This window comes from Pezoporus occidentalis, unplaced genomic scaffold, assembly GCF_034315485.1.
Source record: "Pezoporus occidentalis ecotype Australia unplaced genomic scaffold, CSIRO_AGI_Poc_V1 ctg16, whole genome shotgun sequence".
Taxonomy (NCBI): domain Eukaryota; kingdom Metazoa; phylum Chordata; class Aves; order Psittaciformes; family Psittacidae; genus Pezoporus; species Pezoporus occidentalis.
This window is the reverse complement of record NW_026913425.1, coordinates 1,638,168-1,663,484: the sequence shown is the minus strand read 5'-3', so window position 1 is coordinate 1,663,484 and position 25,317 is coordinate 1,638,168. Positions and strand designations below refer to the sequence as shown.

The 25,317-nt window shown below is 39.1% G+C and overlaps 1 protein-coding gene across 9 annotated transcripts in view; it reads right to left on the bottom strand.

Annotated features, from left to right (window-relative positions):
• Positions 1-23,613, bottom strand: part of ERBIN (erbb2 interacting protein) — a 114,449-nt gene extending 90,836 nt beyond the window's left edge. For 6 of the 9 annotated variants that reach the window (XM_062612328.1, XM_062612334.1, XM_062612332.1 and 3 more), the window contains exons 1-3: positions 23,504-23,613; positions 22,966-23,057; positions 2,420-2,533 (exon numbers count right to left, since the gene is read on the bottom strand). The gene's annotated coding sequence lies outside the window, so the exon portion shown is untranslated. Of the gene's footprint in view, positions 1-2,419; positions 2,534-22,965; positions 23,058-23,140; positions 23,288-23,503 lie in introns of those variants that run through there. The other 3 variants (XM_062612329.1, XM_062612331.1, XM_062612330.1) reach the window with 3 other exon arrangements.
• Positions 23,614-25,317: the final 1,704 nt, after the last annotated feature.

Here is a 25,317-nt window from a genome sequence, read left to right as displayed (position 1 = left end):
CAGGGACTTGTAAAATTCGCCTATTAGAGTATGGATTACAAAAAAAAAAAAAGCACCTGGCAAATTATTAATTTTAGTTTTTTACATTTGTCCTATATTTCAGCTATACACAAGTAAGAATTCATTTATGGTCTGTATCTTCACATGTATTCCAGTAACTGTAAATACACATCAGTACACTACCTTCATGGTTAATCTATGCATTCAGCAGTGTGCTTATTGCCAATTTAGCAGCTTGACAAATTATAGCACCTTTTCCAGAAACTTTGTGAAGGTGAAAACACACTCAACTGGCATTAAGAAGCCTCTATCCAAGAGGATCACAAAACATGAAGAGCACTTACTAGGTCTCTTGTGATACCTACAGTAAATACTTCATCATAACATGATTTACAACTGAACTATTCAAGTTGCAGGCACAAACCTATCACAAAGCCAGCATTTGCTTCCTCATCCTGTTCTTTTTAGCTAGTAGAGATTTTCTTCACCCAATAAAGACTCATTATTCAAGTCTGATAATGAACCAACAGTTAGGACTGAAGAAAGGACTAGACATAAGAACAAACTACTGCAAAGCAACAAAAACCCCTTTAGATTAACCATTCCATTTGAATTCTCTTAGTAAGACTTAATATGCATTTCAATATGAAAATAAGCAGATCAAAAATAAAACTACAATTATAAAACAACATTCTAATACAACATAAAATTACTCTCAACATTCAAACATGTTTATCAGCCTATTTTCTACATAATAGGGAATGTTATTGAACAATATGAACAGCATAACGAAGAAAAGAAACTTTTCTAAATCCTAGCTGTGCACTGTTGCCTGAACTCCCTACTCTGTTATTGTTAGCTTGGCAGTAAATAAGGCAGTAGTAGTTTATTAAAAGTCTCAGCCTATCCACATCATAAAATTGTGACAACTTCTTCAGTCAGAAGAACTGTGCAAGAAATCTCAAAAGTTTGGAAGAAAATGGTTCAATTCTCTCCAGCCAAGGATCTACAGAAACTATAATTCTGAATCTGTCACACAGAATATAAAATAATTTTAATAAATATAATGAGGATTTTCCCCTATCTCAAAAAAATAATCTGCTTCTCAAATATCTTGCCTTTCCTCTTTACTTACCTTTTTTATTAAAACCCACTCTTTCCCCACAAACCCATTTTCAAGCATAAATTCCAACACTTGTACTCTCTTTTCATAATGGTTCCTAATTTAAATCTCATAAGACACCTGCATTTCCAAGTACATCATTTCTACAATACTATTAAGCATTTAAAATAGTATTTTTGTTATCATTTCCGTCTCAAAAGTCAAACATCTTCTGTGGACACTTAAAAATATTTGTGAGTGTATTCTACCTGCATGCCTGAAGCAAGAGACAGAGAGAGCCGAGTGAAAAATGCATTTGCTCAACAGTTCTAATTAGGACTAAGACGGTATATTAAGATGAGGCTTATCCTACTGCAGATCCTACTCCAGCATATCAAGATCAAAACATACCATGATTTACTTAAGATTTATGTGGTGCCGCAATTAGGCATACCAAGAAAAAAGCCACATAATTCTTGTTATATTGTCCCTATAATTCTTATCGAGGAGCTATGGGCATCTGCTGTTGAATTATGGGATTAAAAATAAACTTAAAAGAAAAAAGACCCTTCAGTTTCAACACCAAAACATACCACTAACAATGACAGAAACATGAAGAACCAAACCAGACATGCTTGCAACTTAAAAGAAAAAAAAACAAAAAACAAAAACAACAAAAAAAAAAAAAACACAAACCAAAGCCAACCTCCCTAGCAAAGCAAAAACAACAAAACCCACCAAATATTAACCTTTGCCTAGATAGGATTATATATGATACATATAAGTAACTACTTAAATAGCATTAAAGTTAGCTTACCCAGGGTATAAGTATTTATTTGAAACTGGTTCTATTTTTTGCATAGAAATTACTAAAATGAACATGAATTAACTTGAAATGAATGAAATTAATTAACCTGGATATATTATGATACAATGGGTTACTACCTTTTATACATTATGCAGCGTTTAAAGTAAACAAGTTATGCAGAAAATTACAGCAGAAGCAATGAAAGCCAGGTTGCCTATATCTAAGTGGTCACACAGAGCCATATCAATATGACAAAAATGCAGACAAAGACTATGTCAGCGTAGCAAAAAATCCCCACTGCTTCTTGAGAGAAAGCAACCACAACTCACAGTTTTTACACATCTTCTCTACATGCTACTGGAATACAAATTCAGCAGCTAAAATAAAAGTCTGTCATTCTTACACATGAGGGTGAGAGAAGATATTATTAAAACACTGTAGGGTAACTGAAACAGTAAAAGCACCTAAATATTTCTTTTCCCTGATCTTCAATACATCTGGTCACCTACCCGAACTGTTCCACCACTGCAAATTCACACCATAGGAGTCTGGATCAGTTTCTCAACTTGGACCACAGTTTCACCAGCATGCAGAACAGAGTTTATTAAACCATCCAGATGGATCTGTGAAAAACAATTCAGAAGTGTTTTCAAGATGACAGGTATAAGGGGCCTTGAACAAAACCTAAGACAGTTTCAAATCCACATATTAACTTTGTTTTAGACTAGAATTAAACACAGAAGACACAGAAATGGTAATACGTAACTTACCACCATTCTACAATTCTACAACCACCATTCTACAATTACTCATTTTTGCCCTCTGCCAAATCTCAAAGGCAAACAGAGAAAGCAGTGTGCCAAAACACAAAAAAGCTAGAACCAATTATCATCTCCTCCTTCTACCGCAGTCAAACCAAAACATATGCATTGCTAGCAAGCTTGAGTTCAAAACAGCTCCCTTTCTGTTACTTGCATGAATGGAGTTTTAATGCAATTATCAGGTTAACAAAATGTAACCAAACCCAACAAGAATTTGCGTGTGGGACCTCAACTGGATGACTTCCTCTTAAAGTACTGCTGTCCTAGTGAGCCTCAAGCCCTTCTCTGAAAGAGAATCTATACCACTCACACTCTCACCAATACTCCCACAGCCCTCATGGGGAAATACAACTCCTTGCAACAGATGAGGCTTTAAAGAAGCTGCAATTATTTTAGTTGGACCTGCCAGTTGCCTCTGATTTAGCTTAACACAAGGTTTTACCGAAAGTCTGCAGCCACAGCTATTGGCAAGAGTGGAGAGAGTTGCTTACAACTAGTGGGATCTGTTTCTGAGAAGATTACTCTGCCTGGTGTGCTTTTCTGAAGTGCCACCATATACTCTATATGTTGAGGATAGAATGTTTTATTACATGGTCATGGCTAGCAGCTGAGAATAATGCAGTAAGTCAAAGATGTACACAGAAGACACCCATCTTGTGCCTAATCTTGACGGCATTTGTTAAAGCCAGTTTAAATAATGTGCCCAAATCATGGGTGAGGAATATAAATTGCAGACGAATGGTTTTATCATCTGCTTTTAGAACAACAAATACATCCCACAAAAAAAAAAAAAGAAGAAAAATATCTAATACATTACGGTTTCTAACTGGTAACTACAATCTTTCCTGAAATAAAGATTCTCAGGACATCAGATACTCATTAGCATACTCTTTTCATAAAGCATTCAATATACAGATGCAAAACCGATTTTTATGATTCCTAACGTTTCTAAGACAAAGAGCAGCAACAGAATTGTCATTAAAATAGCTGTTTCCGCCACTTCCAGAACACTCTGTGAGATTTAACAAACTCTAAAGCCTCCAACTGTTTAACACATCTCAGCTACATTTTCCAAAACACTGTTGGTATCAGGCTGATGGTGCCACCACCAGCACAGTGAAACCTCTGAAGGATGCCAGGGTTGATGACTGCGCTGCTACTTTCCTGGCTTGCTTGGGAATAAAAAATGTGGATTGCAGTCCCTTACAGTGGGGGCTCTGGAACTTTCCTCTTGAAATTTTCCTATTGCTTTCCCAACTACAGCCAAAATTTTTGCATAACTGAAAATACTAATATCATTATATTCAATCAGGATTATATCTGGCCAGCAACTCTCTTCAAACACACCCCATTTAGGAACTGCTGCTCAATGATGTGAAGACTGAAATGGCTTAGCTCTTATGAAGAGCTGAATGACTTCCCTCACCGCTCTCTTGCAATTTTCCACAGGTTAACTTTCAGTTCAGTTTAAAATAGCATCCTTATAGACAGTGGACTGTTGAACATGCTGACTCCTCCAGACAACATGTTCAAGTTTGTGACTACCTCTGTCAAGCCTTGAATTCCACAGTAGCCTCCATTATCATCAGCACTTCCCCTGTACCCCAGGTAGCAAGAAAAATACTGCAGTAACCGCAGGGCTATCTAAACAGTGGACAATTGCACAGATCATTACACAAAAGATTATTATCTAAGGACTGGAAGACTGAAACACTTCTTCACCCAGTGTTCTTTCTCCCTGACGACAAATAAGATGCTGTTACCGAAGTTCAAAAGATAGGCATCAGTTTAACTCCTGGCAACTGCAATATATTTCTCATGACCATTAACCACCTTCTTGTGGTCAAGAACTCAAGATTTCTTCTCTTTTTTTCTTTAATTAAAAAAAATTACTATCCTGGCATACATGCTACAAGTGCTCAGTGTTAAGTTAGACCCTGAAAGTTAAGGGTTTGAGAGAAACAGGAAAATAACCATTTTAAATGTGTTTATAAGAGCTTTCACTCTGGCACTTCTTCCCCTAATGTAAGTTTTCCCCACCACATGATAACTTAGAAATTAAGAAGAACTAAGGCTACGGTCTACTTCTAGCTTTTTCATTATCACATACTCCTAATTTTTAATTAAAACATATGCTGCCTAATTAACACCAAGAATCCATTCCAACTCAAACCCCTCATGGGCAGATCACTATATAAAAAAGCACTCAAGTTATGTGCAAGTTAAAAACTCATTTCCAGAAGAGTTATGAGCCATCAGGACTTTTCAGAATGAGATAGATTTATGCTGTTGAATGCACAAAATCATCCCTTGCAGACAACACCTGACAGAGGACAAGTATTATTTGGGCTGTAAAGACCATTACAAGAACAACTCCACTACTACACTTGTGAAAATCATGCTGCATTTCAAAAAAAGTTGCAAATTAAAAAACAGAAGAAATTTTTATCATTTTACTCTATTTCTAGTCTTCTGTTACTGATGTTCCTTTTTTTTGCAATAGCTCTACAGCATGAAAGATCAGGGTCTGCTTAACTATATGAAATTTCATTTAACTATTGCAAAAAAATAAGGTGGTGTTAGTAGCGCTATCAATTACTTCAGCCTTTGAAAGAACATATCATAGAGCCCACTCCCACCACTACTAATATTATATTGCAATCCAAGGCTATCTGCTGCTTTGACTAGACTTACTGGAGGAGGATGCTAGATGGAACGTTTTAGGGAGCACTACTCTCATTTCATTACACATTTCACAAAAAGCCAAGAAGCATCATCACACCACCATCTTAGCAATATAGGTCCTCTTACTGATAGCAATGAGCAATGGAAATGATCACTTAAAGAAGCAAAATTCATTAGAAATATTCCATTAAGTGAGCTTTAATAGGGTCAAAAAGGCTATCTGAGATACTTGTAAGTCAGTTGTGTGTATAATATCTGTGCATAAGATCTACTTACCTAGCATTTACCTTCTCAAGGAACAGAAAAAAAAGATACTACATGACTATACCTTTTCCATTTCCTTCATCTACCACAGCAAAGTAAAAAAGGTTATTTAGATTCCTTTCATGCACAGTTTAGCTGAAACCATAATTCCAAACAAGGCAAGAAGATGAATTTATGAATGTCATGATTTAGCAACTTGCAACTGCTAAGTGCACATACAAAATTGATAATTTAGCAGCTAAAATAACGCAATAAAACAATAAACAAATGTTCTCCAAAATTACCTTCTAAAAACAACTACTTTGTGTAACTGACTTTTTTCCATTAAGTGGGACAAATAGGATACATATAATTACAAATAACACATGCATTAGTTTGCCTATATTGCAAGAAGTTGTTTTGACATGTATTTATTACAGTTCTAAAAAGTCAGGAAGAAGTGCTTAAACTTACTCGACTACTGTCCTCCAAAGTGTTCATAGAGAATTTGGTTATATAGAAAGTCAGACTGCTGGAAGCTAGGTGATTGACAGCAGAGGGCATCGATGTGCAGGTACTTTGTGAGATTAAGCATTTGCTGTTGAGTAGCTGGACTTATTTTTACACAACATAAACACCTAAATTTTACACAGGATTCTAAATTCTGCTCCAGATTAACAACTCGATGGGAGGGGAGGAAAGGACCCTCTTCATTATTGTATGTTAATCTCACTAACCTTAGCTTCACTACTCACTATCGTTTCAGCAAGCAGAACTCATGGTTTATATCCAAGTAACAATAACAATACCAAAAACTTTATGATGTTAGCAGAGAGAGTAATTCTTATTTTGATCTTAAAAGGATTTTAAAACATCCATTTTCCCCTCTTATTTCAGGATGTTGATATATACATATATATAATGTAAACACATATACCTAAAAAGCAGTGTGTAGCTTGTATTCTAGTCATATACCAGAATAAATATAAAAATACCTACGGTTATCATGACCCTTTGTTGCCCAGAATTTAAAGACATGACAGATGCACTAAAACTAGACTCCAGTCCCTCAGAAGTCTCTCAATCTTCTCCAAAAGAGACAATACTACAGCATTTAAAAAAAACGGGGGGGGGGGGGGAATAAAACCAAACAAAACACAGAAAACAACAAACAAAACAAAACGAAAAAAAATCCCAACCAAAACCACAACAAAGTAGGAAAAAAAAAAATCAGAAGAAACATAACTTTAAAAACAGAAAATGTGAATGCAAATCACAGTTTTACAATCACACATTCCCTCGGAGAGGGAGGGATGAATTCAAACATGAAGTTATGCCAAAAAGGGATACACATGCCCTTAGGTTCAGAGTAGATTGCAATTTACCACACTCTAGATTCTTATTACAGATAGACTCTCACAAATGAAGTACACATGAAGGAAACATGAAAAAATGTGCAATTCTTTCATGCCTATTTGCAAGGCCAACAGACATTTCATTTTTTAATTCCTAACTCGACTGAATGCATTTTTAAAGAAAAAAATCATAGTATATTTTTTAATCTGGGGAATGGGAGAAGGAAAAGAAAGCAAAAACACCACCACAACTCTGGACCACATTTAATCTTAGGAAACCAAACCTTGGTTTCATAAGATGAAATTTCAGTCCCAGAGAATTTACCATCATTACACTAGCTCCTGCCAAATATGAATATCATCACCATTCAGAAACTACTTTAAGAATATGATATCTCCAAATCCTTCTTTATCTTTGTAATTCATAATTTGGAAGAAAAACTAACACATAAATTATCTTATAAAATATAACATTCAAAATAATTTGGGGCTTAATATATTCTGCTGAGCTTTATTTCCACGGAAAAGCTTTTATTCTGCTGAGCTTTATTTCCATATGGAAAAGAAATTGTCTTCCAGCATTCACTATTTTCTCTGATGTGCTACATGAAGTACTTCTCAATCAACCAGAAGATACGCAGTTATTCTGTGGATTAGAGAGCAGGGCATACAAATAGACAACTACTGGAATAAGAAATAGCTTATCCACTTAAGGATGTTTTCAAATCTATTTGACACATTACCATTCCAGTAAGCAGGCAATGTCCAACAAAGCTCTCTTGCAGAAGTAATTGTTGCTAATTACTTCTAACACTAATCGTTAGAGTTCTGAAGAAGAAAAAAGTCCATACAACTCAACTTAAATATTTTTCATGTAATGGCTCTAAGAAATCCACTGCAAGGAACAACAATTTAAATTCTTATATCAGGAAATTACCTCAATCTGGGACAATAGGAACCGCGATACTTCTCCCCCCCTTCTATTAGATAGGGGGCAAAAACTCACTAGTGCTTTTCCACATTGTTCCAGCCTAGGCTCTTCAGTAAAGCAGAGATTAGCAGAGAATCAGAGTCTTAAAAAGCTAGTGCCAACACAGAAAAAATGTGTTTCTGTTTACCTCAATTACCCATCAATCCACCTCCTCCTCATTGTATGGGCTGGGCCCTACTGGGAGAGAGGAAAGATCAGATGCTCTGTCTCCTGCACTTCATGAGTGCAGGACAGCCAATTGAGACTATTATATGTAGCCGACACTACAGGGGACAGCAACTTCACACCCAGGTGGCAAATTTCCAAGATTTTAGAACAATTAAACTAAATGCCTCCTGTTCTTGTATCTGCTTCCCCCTATATTACGTTGCACTTTTAATCCCTCCATAAATTAAGGTGGTTTTACATTGCCCATCTGAAATGAGAAAGAAAAATTCAGTAATGGCTTCTCACAGTATCAGTGACAGACGTTTCCGAGTCCATCATTCTACCAATAATACATAATATACAAACCTGTTTACAAATCATACTGACTGCCCATCACCTGTCAGTTCTCCATTCACACTAGCCTTGGGATCTAATTTGAAAGCAGAACATCCCACATTCAAATACTGTTGATCTACACATTTCAATCAAGAGATCCCTCCAGACTATGGAAAACATAAAGCTACCAGAAATCCCTAAAGATGCTAGCTATAGAAGTCTCAAGAGCAAGTGCTCTGCAAGGTAGCCTTCAGGAGAAAAGGACTTCATTACTTCTTCTCCTTTTCCAATTTCAGTTCTTAGCACAGTTAGTTATTTCTCTCCCCTGCAACAATTAAAAACCATTTTATAGACAGGCATAAAATTCCCAGCCTACTGTTCAAAGTTTAGAAGTCAACCTGCATATGGCAAAAAAGCAGGAAAGGTAGGAGGTGGTACCCTTTAAATTTGCAAAGAGAGAGACATAACTGGGTTAGTATCACAGGTTTTAATTGCCTTTCTGACTATTTAAGGAAGAATAATTCACGATCTAATCAATCACATATGAGGAGTAACATTTTCATTTACCGTGACCAAGTGAAAGACTTTTCAAAACCAGCAACTGTGACTTAAAAGGCAAGTCAGTTCTCACTGTGCTTAATTCAAACTAGAGACTACCAAAGAAAGAGTAAGCCCCGCTTTTCCATCAAACCTGCCTTTTATTAAATCTAGGGTTCACACAACCACACCATTAGTGTCCAATAGTAACTGACCTGCAAGATATCAGGAAGAATACTTCTCTAATTAGATCAGCTTGCTCATCAACTCACTGACTTTCAGTTTCAAGTCTTCACACATGACAAAAAGGATCCAGACACAGCAAGGAAAAGGAAACATATTGCCTATGTCAGAGGAGATGCAGCAGAATGTAAAACTTCACATTCAGTCACTGGCTTTCTTAATCCTTTAAAGTAAAGGTGATAACTTCATTATTACTGGCACATATTTTAATGCTCAAAACAGCACATGCTGGTAGCAAAATTCATTCCTGCAGGTCACAGTCAATAATTTGCACTGCCTGGGTTTCATAGTTTTGGTGGGGTTTTTTTTCTGAAAAGAGTCAACCAGTGAAGACAAGAAATTTAGGGAGTAGGGATGGGGAGAATAATTCAAAAAGGAAAAATTAACCACGCTAAATATCTCCAGGCAACCAAGAAGCAGTTAAGACAGTCATGTCACTAAATAGTGATGGTCTAGACACTGACTATATCAGCAGTTCCTGTGCCACACTCCGAATTAAGAAGTGAAATAACTATTTACAAGATGTGGTCTTCATAACTGCAAGGCACCCTTGCTCAGCAAATGCTGTGCCTGTTTTTGCAACAAAAAAAGTCAATTATTTCCCCACAAAGCAATGCTTTACATTTATAAAAGTCTTGAGGGAATGAGACTAAAGTATACAAAACAGACCATCTCCCCAACAACATAAGTTAAAATTTATCTACACTTACATTCTTTTAACCAAAAAAAAAACCAAACCCTCTTAAATTCCAAAGTGACCAAGACAAGAAGCTACCTTGTCAAGAAGTGCTCATGCCAAAGCAAGTAAGTCCTGATAGGAAGAAATGGAAATAGCTTTCTTTTAATAAAAAAAATAAAAAATATTCCATGATGCTGTCTTCCGGTCTGCTCCCAGGTCAGTATTATCGATGTCTTGGAAGTCTAAGGAGAACGAATACGAACCACACAAGACAATTAAATAAAGCATAACAGCCAATATGCTTTTAAAAGTCACAACAATTTCATGTCATGGTTAATTAAATCACACAAAGTAGAATCAAGTTGAAAGGTACCTAAAAAAAAAAAAATCAAGACAATTCTAACAAAAGAGATACTGGGTGAATCCATGCACTTGGTTCTACAATGCTATGAACAGCACAGAAGTATGTTAGCAAGAAATTTGGAGTGAACTCCAAAGAAGAAAAAGAAAAAATTAAAAAAATTAGTATACTCCATAGACTTGCTTGTCTGTTAAAGTCAGAATGGCAAGAGCTTTGATGAGAGTTTAAGGTGGTCAAACAGTTAAAAAGGACAACATACTGTAACTGCAATTTGCCACCACTTCTAGGTTCTGAACAGCAAAAAACAGCCTTGTGAAGATTAGGTTTTGTGGAACTGCAGTAATATTACGATAGTCCAACCACATCATCAAGTCCAACCACAACAAAGATGTTTCCAAGTTCATTTGAAAATTAATTCCACTTACCAGTGATGGTGAGGACTGAACTGGGAATAAGTTTTTAACTTGATATTTCACACTAAAAATGACAGCAAATCAGACTCTAGAGAAATAACAAATACCTCTAAGGTGGCAAGGCAGAGGGGAACACCTACAGATACTTGCTATGGTGCACTGGAAGTACATTTCAGAAACACAGAAGGAAAACACAGACCTGATAGAACATTTCTCTGCACTATTTCTGGTACTTCCTACAGTTCAATAGCTACAGAACAGTGCTATAGCTACTGATACCTGGGAAGGGAGTAGAAACACTGGAATGAATTGTGCTTGAGCAGCTCAGGTCTCCCATCAGCTAGCAGGACCATTGCCCTTCATGAAACAGAATTTGATGACTAGAATGAAGACGAACATCACACTTCACAGAAGAACAAATGCTGAAAAGAAAGAAAGCTCTTGTACACCTGAACATGTTTTCCGTAGATTTTCTCTTAATTATCCCAACAAAGGCTGAGACAAAATAAGACACATCACAATCAGGGAAGACAGATGGACTGCCAGAACAAACAGGGAAGTGCACAAGAATGCAGCTGATGTGAAGCTAGACACAAACAAGCAACTCCAGAACTTGCTTTGGACAGTATGCCTCACCTCTCAGCACATGAGCACATTCTTAGTTGGTGGTATCATTATTGTTGGAGAGCTAAAAATTTCAGGGAGCAGGAAGGGTAGAATTTAGAACAGGAAAAGAAACACTAGCGTCTCCTCTTTCAATCCAGGAGGCAGGAATGTAATCAAGCTTCACAACTGAGCACTTAATATCACAAAAAAAAAAAAAAAAAAAAAGCATAGAAATTATGATAATTATGCTCTCTGCTACAAAAAGAAAACACTTGCCTTCACTCTCCTTTTTTTCAGGGACCCATCACTTCTTGCACAAGACAGAACAACAAGAAGCAGCTTACATAAGATAATTCACATAGGTTAATTTTTAGCTGTAGGTCTAATCATAGAGATGGAAGCGAAAAAACAAACAAGAGGAAAAATAACATTCAGAAAGGACAAGCAAAATTACTTTAAATATACTTCACTCTTCTGTGCTTAAGAGCTATAAAATCAAGGCTTTCAGGTTACTTTAGATAAGAAGAATCTATGCAAAATATATATGGAACTACATCTTCTAGAGAGTCATGTATTTTCAATTAAGTTTTTAACATCTTTCCCTTCCAAGTAGGAAGAATCAAAGTGACTAGCACCTCCCTTGCAAACAAGGAATAATATGCAACAAAATGCACTCTGCCCTGGGCTTGTTTCTTAATAAAATAGCAAAATCCTGCAATACTTGGAGCTATTAGTTGTAAAGGTTCCCACTTCCTGTCTTGAGAACTTGCCGGAATTAGAGCTTGGGCAGAAGGAAGATCCTTCACTGCTGATTTTTATTTTCGTCAACCCTGGTTTGCTATCAAGCAATTACATACAACTCTCACAAGAATGTGAACAAACACATAAGCTACCACCCTTTAAAAAAAAAAAATAAAATAAAAAGAAGAAAATCAAAAAAAAACAAACAAACACATCCCACACCAAAAACAAGCAACCAACCTCCAAAACCACACTGAATACCTGTATCCTGTGCACAGGCCTAGATATCCAAGAAGAAAACCACAATACCCTTTTTCGTACACAGCACACCTATTGATAACCTTATTGTTCCACGTTCCATCCACGGCATATGTTAATCAGGAGGAAAATAGGGTATGGAGAAACAAACGGTAATGAAAAAGCTGAATGTGTAAGTCAGCCATTCATATTTAATAATACCCTCAATATAAGAGGTTCTTTTTAACCCCTTACTTCAGGAAAGAAACCAGATTTCGGAAAGAAAAAAAAAAACAAACAAACCAAAACCATAACAATCACATTCTGTTTCGCATTATATTTTTATTCATTTGACATATGTTGCTTCCTGAATGGATTCAATGTATTTTGGCATTCCAGAACAAAACTGCTCTAATCATGTTTGGCACTTCATGTACAATGCAGCCAGGAAGCCACTCCTTAGACTATGCAGCCATCTGCAGCAGATACCAAAGGTTTTTAAACAAGCAAGCTGCACTGCTGTAAATATGCAGTATTTCAATATACAAGAAAAGTTCTCATCTATTAACTAGACTATCCATCTAATTGCCTGCAGATAAATTCAGGCAATCTGCAACACATAGGAGATCAGCACAAATGAAAACAGGTGGGGCAGGAGGGAAGAAACTATTTCTTATCAGAAGATTCCTGGTTAATTATTTTGCTTTCTAAATCATATGGTGCATATATTAAAATAAAACAGCCCCTGATTACCTGCTTTACATACACTCCCCCCAAAAAAGTAACTGCCAGAATTCGTAGCTAAAACTAGGATGGAACAAACAACAGATGTCAGAAGAACATAGCAGGCCCAAAGCAGTACGAGACTTTGAGATACAAAGCAAGCAGAGGCTGGATGCATGGGAAGAATAACCATACTTAAAACTCTCTAGCTAATAAAATGGATAAACTGCCCGGAAAGACTGCTGCATCTCTAGACAAGTTTCACAGTTCAGTCTGTGTACCAGGAACACAAATGGAAATACATTCACAGATCAAAGTTCAAAATACACAAGTGCATTCCTTCCTATCTGGGGGTTGTTAGACTTCGGAAAAAAAAAAAAAAAACAAACCAAAACAACAACAAAAAAAAAAACAACACACACACACACAAAAAAAAAAAAAAAAAAAAAAAAAAAAAAAAAAACCAACAAACAAACCTTAACCCTGTACTCTGTATTTTCCAGATTCTAAGCATCTTCTCCCTCTAATTTATACAAAAATTATGACACATTTAGCTCAATGTTATTCTCAGCAGTTTTAAGAGTTACCACCTTGGGCAAATAAAGGAAACCCTGACCTGTACTTCTGTCCACTATTTTCTTCCACATTCATTTTACAACTGATACACAGATCCTGATTTATTCCAATCAGTTGCTCACATCTGTGATTTGCTCTTCTCTGCATTATCTGTGGCTCTAACTACAAGCCTTTTCACACCTCCCATGTGGCCAGCACTGTTATTCTTGCCTTCTGTTTACTCAGCTTTACTCTCACAATGAACATTTGATTTTGGCAACTTACAATCTCTTTCCACTCCCACAACAGTAATAAAACTTTGAAGCTGATATTTTTTGAACAAAATTATTTTTGTCTCTACTTAGTCTTGTGCTCCTCAAAGCCAACAGATGATGATTAAAGAAAAAAGAAGAGCTGTTATGTTATTTTTATTTTACTACATCAGACATTTTGAAGATCAGACAAGCAACTGTTAAAACAAAATTAACAGAAGGTTACTCTTGAATGGCTTCCAAAGTATATTTGCCTCTTTAGATAGGGAAAAATGATGCCTTATTGCTTACAATACAAATTTCATTAATTATTTGGAATCTAGGCAATTATACTGAAAGTGCTGTTATCTTTATTATGTAAGATAATAATTCACTATGTAAAGCCAAAAACAATTTTTCACCTGACAGGAGGTTTAAGTAGAGCTAAGATTCTTCCTTCCCATCACGGTGCAAATTATAGCCTCAAAACTGAATTCAGAGTTGATTTAATAATAACTCAGCTTAAAGCATTACTTAACTTCTGACATCCTGTGCTTTCTAGCATGAGAAAAAAAAAGAGTTATAATGTTACTTTAACACTACTGAAGTAAAAAGTGGAACAATACCATGCTGATTTGCTATTAACCTGTCATCCTACTTTTCTCAGAATAAGAAAACCAAGCAAAATTGCACAAAGTAGGAATTTCAGAAAATTTCATAACATTGATTTCAAATAATTTGAATTGTCCAGTGCATACTTCCCTTCAGGCTCTTCAAAGATTAAAAACAAGTTAATACAAGTTTGGAAAAAATGGATAACATTCAGATCTTGAGAAAAGGTTATTACCCTGTACATTATTTCATACTCTGAAGCTGAAACTTAAAAGCTTCATCAAGATTTAACACAAATGGAATGATGGGTGATCTGTGGATCTAAAATGAGCAAATATATATATTTTAATTCAGTGGAAATAGGTAGGGACTTGCACCATCTTGGACAGACAAAGCACAGAGAGCACCAGAATGAAAAATTTATCGGTTCTTGATCAGCTGGTTTATGTATAGAGAGAAGTAAGAAACAGAACAAGAAACACGTACTGATTAAAGACGTGTTTCTCTCCCATTCCATAATGTTTTTTTTTAACCTGATCCATTGACAGGGCCATAATCCTTCCCTTGAGACACCACAGGCTGCTACTGCAAAACCAGTTCAGTAACACTAATGTAATGAAAAACTACAGGACATTTGAAATCTTGACCTCTTCCATAGATTTCCCACAATGAAACCCCATAGAAATGTTTCCCTGCTCCACTGCCTTTCTCTAGTAAGAGCAACGTTGCAAAAAGCACAGAGGAACGCCATGATTCACACCACTTCTGCTTTGCTTTAGTAAAGCAAGACAAAGTGAAGTGCTCCTTGAAAATCAGAGGAGCTCATCCAGATAAATACAAGATGAGAATAATTTACTTTTCTGCTAAGTCTATTAAAATCTATTTTAAGTCTACCCTGCTTTTCTAGTACTTGTACTGCTTATATTTTCATTTATTTAGATGAAATCTCTGGTACTGGACCCAAAGCATTAACATCTAGATTAAGACTACTGCACTGGCAGAACAGGATTTTCTAATAGCCACAGAAAGCTCACTCCCTCACAAAACACTGTTCAGAGAAGAAAAAAAAAAAGTTTCCTAAAAGACACAAGTAAGATGCCCTGTAACTACACTATAGTAAAATATTAAAGTTCTGCTAGTTTATCCCTCCCCCATATCATTTCTGATTGTATGCATCAGAATCAGAGCCAGATGGCTTGCCAAATTCAGAGTTCCAGTTGATTTTCCCTTCCTTCACACTCCCAGAAAAGATGGAAACACCCAGGTTGAACCATCTTCTTCTTTTCTTCCTGCTTGGAGTTCAATTCTTCACTTAATTGTTACCTTGTTTTTAACAGTTTCCCAACACCTACACGTGAACCAACAAAAGTGACCTTTAAGTAAAATTCTAGGTTTGTTCCGAATACTGTTTTCTAGAATTCTGCACTTACTTCCCCCTGCCTGTAATTCCTCCCAGATGATCTACTGAAGAATTCAGTAATTACTCAGAATAAATCACCCTGTATAAATTTAGTAAAGTACAAACTAAAGTAAATGGTATAAAGACTGGATAGCTATGTATCAGAAAAATGTGAGTTTCTTAACTTTCTCCCTCAGTGATGAACTTTATTGCCAACCCCCAAAAATATGGAGTACCTCAGAAATTAGATGACTCGCAGCTCCAAGGTTAACATCACAGATGATTATGTGACCAGAAGTAACCAAAACGAATATGTTCTAAAAGCACCTAATTACCAAGCTAACAATCCAAATCACTACAGACAGATTTGCCACAGCAAGCAAACATACCAACAGCAGACTATCCATGCATATCAACAGCTATCTGCACATTCAACTCTTCCTTGGGATACACCTACCTTGTAGGCCAAAGTGGAAACTAAGTAAATTCAACGCCTGGATGTTATACTCTGTAGCATGAGCATGGAAAGAGTATATACAGAGTGTTTTAAGTCAGGAAAGATTTAGACTGCTACACTGCCACACTTGAAGTTTACTTTTACTGAAAACACAGCCTCACCTTTGTAAATACTTTGCAGCCAAGGGTTTTTTTTATTTGAGGAGTTGTTTTGTTTGTTTTCTGTTTTTGTTTTAACCACAAGCATGCATGAGCATGTACAATTTATTAAACATAACATTTCTACAGAGGAAAAAAAACCTATAATTTACATTAGCATTATTATTCATTACAAGTTCTCCAATATTCAGTTTCAAACATAAACCTCCATCCTATCCTCAGGGTTACCAGTAAGTAAATATAGAAGACATGCAGTCATTTAATCAAACTAGTCAGAATGTGCTGATCTTCTAAACTGTCATTTCTCCCCTTGGGTAGAATAATGCCAGGACAACTACAGACACGTGTCGGGGGAAAAAAGCATTGCTCAAAGTTTATTAGCAGCCAAGAGTTTTTTTAGTAGAAGTCTTCCAGACAAGCCTGGAAACACTTTCCACCATCCAAACACTTTAAATGGCATCCACAGTCATTTTGGATGACTGAACCTGTAACTGACATTCACAGGCACCTGGCATTGCATTTCAGACATTTGTTCAGATGTACTGATGTAGCTCACAGCATCTATGCTTTGCCTTAGGAGACTTGTAAGTTTTGGAAGATATGTACTGAAAAACTCCAAGGACAAGGAGGGCAAGGAAGAAGAAGAAATAATGTCTGCAACTAAACTTAGACTCCACATTATGGGACAGAGGACTAAGTTAAAATATGTCACTTTTCTTCCAGAACTCTCTGTGAAGACAGAGCCCCCAGTGAAGCTGCCACAGGAACTTCTTTGGCCAACTAGAGTTGAAAATTGATGAGCACACTGCAAACTCAAGGTACAGTACTTCAGGCATTAAGACCATCCTTCTTCAGCTACTTTTAACGTACTAACAGAACTTCAAATATTTTTAATTTAGTTATTAAGACTGAAACTTTCCTCACCAAGGAGAATAAGGCCCTGACCACTTCACAAGGAGATATAATTTAACTCTTCATATGGAATGGGCTGTGTTTCATTTTAAGTATTTGTAACTTTTACTAATGCTTCAAACCACTTCAGATCATCTTCTATTCCTAAAGCTGTCCTCAGACAACTGACACAAAAAGTAGTCACTGAACACAGGAGGAGAACTATAGCCCCACAATCTACTTCAGAAGTGCAATTTTAAATTTAAGAGAAACAAAACTCAAGACTCCTAAAACAAGTATTTCCTTCCTACCTGCTTATTCCTAGAAAGGAAATTCTACTCAAACAGCTGCAGTCTCTCACACTGGAAGCATGTGATAGCCCAGACAGTCAGAACATTCACTTCTTGGACTACGCCTGTGTATCTCTGTTCATTCCATCTCAGCCAACTTCATGACAGGGCCTACAAGACATGAAGCAAAGCACTGTGCATACTGAACTATACAAACTTGAAAAATTCAGAGTGCTTAGAAGACTTTTTTTCTTGGAAAAGAAGCTCGTGCACTCAGTGAAATCAAAACTGATCACCCTGAAGATAACTGATCTACAGCTTCTTCCAGTTATTATTCTCACAGTGTAGATCTAAATAAGGGAATCTTAAAGAACATTTGCTTTCAGCAGTTCATTTTACTTTGCATATATAATACAGCTTTATGCTTGCAGAATTAAATTATACAAAAGAGTGAAACAAAAGTTGGAGAAACCACAGATCTTACAGAAGATGTGAGAGCATATAATACTGGGTATTTAACAATTGTGGAACTATGAAAAAAAATCACGCATTTTGGAATCACTTTCTTTCTTTGTCATGGCTTTGATCTTAAGGGTACAACAGTTGTCCTTGCTATTGTAAGCAATCTTTAGTGTTTAGCCTGTGCCTAATCATTGGATGGAACAGTGGAAGGCACAAAGCATTCCCTCCCCACCCACCCGCCTTCCCTAATAAAAGTTGTGTACACCACTTGTTACCTAATATTTTCTTGGCAATGCCAGAAAACAGGATAAAAAATTATGGCCATCCCATTCATTGTCTAATTAAGCAGATAAAGAGGGAGGAGAGTACATACTATGTTATCTAACTAGATAGAGCCTTCAAACACAAGAAGCTCCAAAGGCTCAGTTACCTTCTGACCTTATTACAACTTCCAGAATAGCCAAAGCAGCCAAGACAGCTCACATTGTCCTCAGACTCTGATTAATCATCACTCTTTGTTCCTATGTAAAATGATCGCTTAGTATCAAGTACCTACAAATCAGTTCCAGACACAGAAAGAACTAATCTACTTTTCAAAATAAACTACCCTTAGGGGAGTCACAACACTGAAGTTTTCCAATATAAGTACAAGTCAGTTTGGTTTCATTTTGACCAAATGAAGAGGTTTGTTTAGTTTTATTTCTCAATTATGCAAAGTCACAATGTCTTTTTAAAGGTGGAAGGTGCAAATTGGTGTTGAAACATTATGCTTCTGTATTACCTTCAGAGGAAGCATGGGTGAAATTAAAAAGAGTAATAAGCCAAACACCCATATGGAAATTTAAACACCAGAAAAAGAAGTATCTTAAAGAAACTTGCTAAGTAAAGAAGGGAAGCAGTAGAAAAAGCACAATTATCCCAAGTTGTCTATATAATAAAAATACCACCAATTCTAGCATAGCAATATTCATGTTTCATTTTTGTTTGCAGAAGATGAGATTTATAAATCTCTCATAAAACAGCATCTTTACCTTTAATTCTTAACATTTAAAACATTTTACTCACAATACATGAACGCTATTCTTAATTAGAAGTAAAAGCTGTATTTCAATGAATACAGGCAAAAAACCCATCATACTTATCTTGTCATAAGACCAGTCAAGTTCCTCTACATATCACCTGTCCCTATATAATCTTAAAGTCAATAGTATTGCTTAACAATTAATTATTACCAAAGTACATTAGGCAGTGTTATCGATGCCTACTAACTTTTACTGATACTTACTCAGTGGCAGACAAGTGTGCCACCTGTGCTGATACAGTGGGCTCTGCATGCCACCTTCACATTTGGAAACTGCAGTGGCTCTCCAAGAGGCGAAGAAAACTAGGACTGCAGGAAATTCACATTTGAAGCTTTCCTCAAAAAAAAGTACTTGCTATCCAGAACTTGATCAGAGTCTGTTACACCATGCTCACAACTTACCCACAACACTAACAAAAAGATACACCTTATGCATCCAAAACATTAAGCAAAACTTTCAATCAGTTAAACTTTCAAAGTTGTAAAAGACATAATCTATACCTCACAAGTGCGCACTGGTCTTCACAGATGCTCCAAAGACACTAAGCTAGTATGTAATAGGTTGCCACAAACAGTGCACTTTCTAAATTGGGGCTGGGGTGAGGGTAGTGTTGTATCTACAGCCTATTTACAACACAAACTGATTAACATTTTACCTTCAGTGTTTCCACTCTGACACGAGAACTGTGGTCTAACATATTGCTTTACTGACTCCAAAGCTGACAAGTTAAAACAGTGGTGTTTCTGAATCTTCATATTCCAAATAAACCACTTTTAACCTCCTGTATCAACTGCCACCACCAACATTGGTATGCTCACATAGAAATACAGTCTACTATTTTCATATAAGTACGAAAATATCTGCAAGAGCAGCTTTTCCACCAACTCAACCGGTTACCCATTCAGAAAAGGTTAGAATTGTAATTCCTCTATGTGGAGTAAATGGCAGACCCTCCCCTAGCAGATCAGGTTATTCCATAGGGAGAATCTGCTGAAAATATCAACCATTTGATCTTTACGTAACATTTTCCCTAGAAGATTTTCCTTTTTGCTTGGGAGCAGGAAGGACAAAAACAAAACAAGAAAACAAAGCAGACAGCCAGTGATTCATTACACCCCAACAGGAAAGCTGAGTTGAGGAATTTGCTCCCATCGCCTTCTATTTCTAGAACCTACTGCTAACATGCTACATTATATGTAGCGTGTTAGCAGTAGGTTCTAGAAATACTTAGCTTTAATGTTCCAAGCATGGCTCTTTATGCCTGGTACTACAGGCTCTGAACAAACTCTACTGAGGACAAAATATAATACTGTTTTCTTACACCACCAGCTTACTAATACACTATGCAACTTTCAATCAATAACACTTTCTCCATGGAGCCCCTTCATCAATTCTGTATGAATGTGACGAGCAAATGAATACCCTATAGAGCACTACATTTATACCAACCATTATCTGGTAGGCATCTTATTCATAAGACAAATCTATTCATATTTGTACTAATATGATAATCATCCTAATGATAATAATATTCCATGGCATGCCATATGCTGTAACTTCCAGCTATTTGATTGCAAGCATAGCTACTTAAAATTACCAATGTTTACTTCAGCTTAATTTAATTCATGAGCAAGGAACAGCCAGGTCAAAAGAATGTTTCCTCAAGCCATCAACACATACCTATGAAAGTGTTGTTTCAAGCAACACAATCTACCATATGTATAGTTAAATTAATTCATTCGTGATGAATATTATTTTAACATTATTTTACTCAATATGAATATCACTGTCAGACTGATTTTCAGTTGATATGGTTGATCTTGAGAAAGAATACACTCCTTCATAACTCCTAAACTATGTTAATGACACGAATGGCATTCTATGATATAACCATCAGCTGTAAGCAGTACTGAATTACACTTTCATCATTAAAAGGGGCTTTATCCATAGCTACCATGGTGACAAAACACTAGCGTAAAAAGTTGTGGCTCTACTACAAGGACCTATTCTTCTATATGGCATTGAAAAATATCAAAACCATCATGAGAAACACAAAAGGTCTGAAAAGAAACAAAATTGCATCCATTACGAACACAGTGGTTTACAACTAAATTTGTCATGCATTGCTACAATTCCCCATCCCCCACACCACCCCACCCTCCCAAGAATCTCGAGTCATTACTGGGACTAAAACACTGCTTTGGAAAGTGATCGTTCTTTGTAAAAGGATTACTCTGTTTAGCCTTCATTGCTTTTCTGCCAAGTACAAGCCATATAAGGAAACTGAAGTTCACTGCCATTTATTTTGTTCAGCCCTTTCTGATGCCTAAGAATAACTCTTACTGCTGCCTGGAAAGGTAGGTCTATAAATTGCAAGCCAATCATTTACTTGTTATCAGCCACAGAAGCCACTTTAGGTCAGTTAAATGTTAACATTTTTCCTCACAGTAGATCAAACAGATGGAGTTGGCTTAGTAACTTTTTCCTCAAGTACTACATTACTTGATGCTGTTACAGAACTACACAAGTAGGATTGCTAGAAATTTTGCATAGAAGTTATTTTGTCCAGGCCTCACAAATACCAGCATATCTCAGACACCTGAGAGACTGAAGCACACAAATCTCATCTGACCAACACACTGCTTTTGAGTCTGACAAACAGGAACAAACAAACAAAAAAATATCAGCACAGACCTATGTCTACCAGATCACTTTGAACATTCACAATATGATAAATACTTTGCCTTCACAGAAGAACCAGTAATTGCCTCTTTGAGGCACACAGAATGAGTCTGTGGTGAACAACACTTCTACCACTACATGCAACTAGTTAGCATAACTTAACAAGCACCAGCAATACAAAACCTTACACCCAAACTTCACAGTTGGTTTTCCACCTCAAACAGGATGCCTTTCAAAAGTTATAAAGGTCAAAGTAGTCATCAAAAGCAAACAAGGCTACATTAATTTGGAAGTTCAACTGAACATAATTCTAAGAAATCAGACCACTAGCTAGCACATACTTTTTTTCTCTAATGGAGGTTCTTAAGGCACACTTCGAAAGGATCAAAATGCAATACAGACCTCTCCTGTACAAGCTGAAAAATATGCAGTGCGACTCGTCATCCTGAGGACAGAGAGGGGGCGGAGGGGAGGAAGAGAGGTGGCGGCAGCAGGCAAGGGGGAAAACTGCGACAGCATTTACAGAAGACTACGAGGGCACGTTTTTATAAATAAATTTAACATGTATCTTGAAGAAGACCCGCCAGACGCTAACCGATATTCCAGAAAACAAGGCAAACACAGGGAGGGCCAACCCTCAAGATCTTTCCATTAATTAAAAAATATTACCTTCTTTAGGACTCCCTTATTTCCCGATAAGTTAATTATACTCGCGGGGTTAGCAATCTTTTTGGAAGGGAGGGAGGTGAAGCAGCAGAGTCAGGGAGTGGAGCAGTTTCAGTTCAATACCTTCCCCGACCGAACAAAGAAACTTCTGTGTCTGAGGAGCTTAAAAACTTTCAGTCTCCCCAGACTCTTTCCTCAGCCTCCATGAAACCAGCGACTACATTCATACAAACACCACCTAGGCGAGAGGGAGGAAAACACAAAGCACAGCTAACTACGCGAGGCGGAAAACAGAGGAAAAAAAAGGGCCAAAAACAGGATATCAAAATGAAGCGTGAACTCCTTCCTTCTTCCCCACCCCCTCCAGCAGAGGAAGGATTTTTCTGTTGTTACTGCTGTTGCTGCTCCCCAAGCCTTCTCCGTTTAATTTACCTTGTCTGTCGAGCGTCTAAACCAGATCCAGCAGGCAGGAGTTTCTTCCCACCCCAAGGAAATGTGTTAAATCCAATCGAGTTTTCTTCTCGCTAGGAGGAAAAGGGCAGCGAACAGAGAAGGGAGAAAGGGAGACGGGGGGGAAGGATCAAAAAAAAGAGATGAGACAGTTTACGTTGAGGAAGGGGCGTTCGCCGACCCGAGCGGTCGACGCGCGTACGTCGTGGGGAGAGTAGCAGCAGACCCCGGCTCCTCCCAGACCCCGTCGGCCACGGTGTCTGGCCCACGAGCGGGCCGATCCGTGCGGGCCCCGCCCGGCTCCGCGACAGCCCGGCAATAAACGACGCCCGGCAGTAGGACCGCAGCGCCCCACACACACAGCAGGCCCCGGCAGCACAGCACAGCACGGCCCGGCCCGGCCATTCGCCCCTCGCCCGCCAGTCGCTAGCCTGCCTGCCTGCCTGCATGCCCGCTTGCCCACCCGCCTTGCTACCGCCCAGGCGCGCTGGGCGCTGCTGCCCCACCTCCAGCTCCTCACCCAGGGACGCGCTGCCCGAGCGCGGCCGATGCCCCACACCTCCTACACCTCTCAGACCCCGCCGCCGCCAAGGGCAGGAGGGGAGCGGGAAGGCCGCCTGCTCACCTGCCCGCCCGCCGCCACCGCCCTCTCTCCCCGCCTCCTTTCGCACACTTCCCCTTCGGTTCAGCCTCCCGCCCTCCTCCCCGGCCTCGGCAGCGGGGTGCCCGGGGAGGCGGCGGAGTTGTGGGGAAGCGGAATGCCCGGGAGCAGGAACACGACGGGGAGCGGGGTGCTGTAACCGAGGAGGGAGTAGGGGGCCGCCGCGCCCCTGCGGCTGCCGGAGCCGAGCACTGCCGCCCAGGCCGGCGGAGGCACTGCAGCGGCGGGAGCGGGCAGGCGCGGCTGGAGCGCCCCCACTGGCCGTGACGGGAGCAGGGAGAGAAAGGGAGAGAGGGCGGGCGGGCCGGCTACGCCACCACCGGGTCCCACGAGCCTCCCCTCCCCCGCCGCCCGCCCACCGGTGTGGGGCTGAGTGCAGGAGGCCTCAGTGAGGCCAATCCCGGGCCAGGGGAGTCGTGAGGGACGGGCAGCCGCAGCCAATGGGGCTCTGCGGGGGGCGGAAGCGGACTGTGGAGGAATGGGGCGCGGTGGGGGCTGAATGCCTTGGCGCCGTGCCGGGCCTGGCCGGGGCGGGAGGCGGGGTATAGCGGGGAAGACGTGTCTCGGGGCAGCGGAGCAAGCCCTCTCTGCCTCCGTCCGATGTGCAGCCGGCACCGGGGTCGGGTGTGGAGCCTGATCACTGAGGTCCAAGTGCCTGTCTGGGCCCCTCTGGACCCCGCGGTGGGATGCGGATAACGCTGGCTTTCCCCCGCCGCACTGGGCACGTCAGTTGCGCGCTTAAATGCAATCCCCAGTGATAAATGTGTCCCCGGGCATAAACATCTCGGGTTGCTCGTTCAGTAATCGCACATACTGTACGCAAACCACTGATCTATCACATGTGAGGAGCCCGCCATCTTGGGTTGGTGGCTGTCCCACATCTGCCACTGCGTTGCACCTTATACTCCATCAGTTATAAGGAGCTGAGGGAGCAAACACACCTGGTGGAAAACTAACAGCCTCCACTCAGATATGATGTTTGGATATGTTACATTAAACTACAATAATGCCACATATATAGAATCATAGAATGATTTGGGTTGGAAGGGACATTAAAGCTCACCCAGTTCCAGCCCACCTGCCATGGGCAGGGTCACCTTCCACTACACCAGCTTGCTCAAAGCCCTGTCCAGCCTGGCCTTGAACACTGCCAGGGATGGGGCAGCCACAGCTACTCTGGGCAGTCTGTGCCAGGGCCTCACCACCCTCATAGCGAAGAGTTGCTTCCTAATGTCTGATCTAAACCTATCTTCTTTCAGTTTAAAGCCATTCCTGCTTGTCCTGTCCCTACATGCTCTTGTAAAATTTCCGTCTCCAGGTTTCTTGTAGGCCCCCTTTAGGCACTGGAAGCTGCTTTAAGGTCTCACCTGAGCCTTTTCTTCTCCAGGCTGAACAACCCCACCTCTCTCAGCCTGTCTTCATGGGAGAGGTGCTCCAGCCCTCTGAGCATCTTTGTGGCCTCCTCTGGACTCACTCCAACAGGTCCATGTCCTTATGTCGGGAGCCCTAGGGCTGTGTTTCACATAAACCTCCAAATAGAGTTGTATTTCCAAGTATTGCAACACCCTCAGTACAATGTGATCGTACTGAAAATGCTGTTAACTGCAACAAGTCATGCGCAAATACATTTCAAAAGCTGCCAGTGGGTTAGCTGTAGGTCACACCACTTCAGT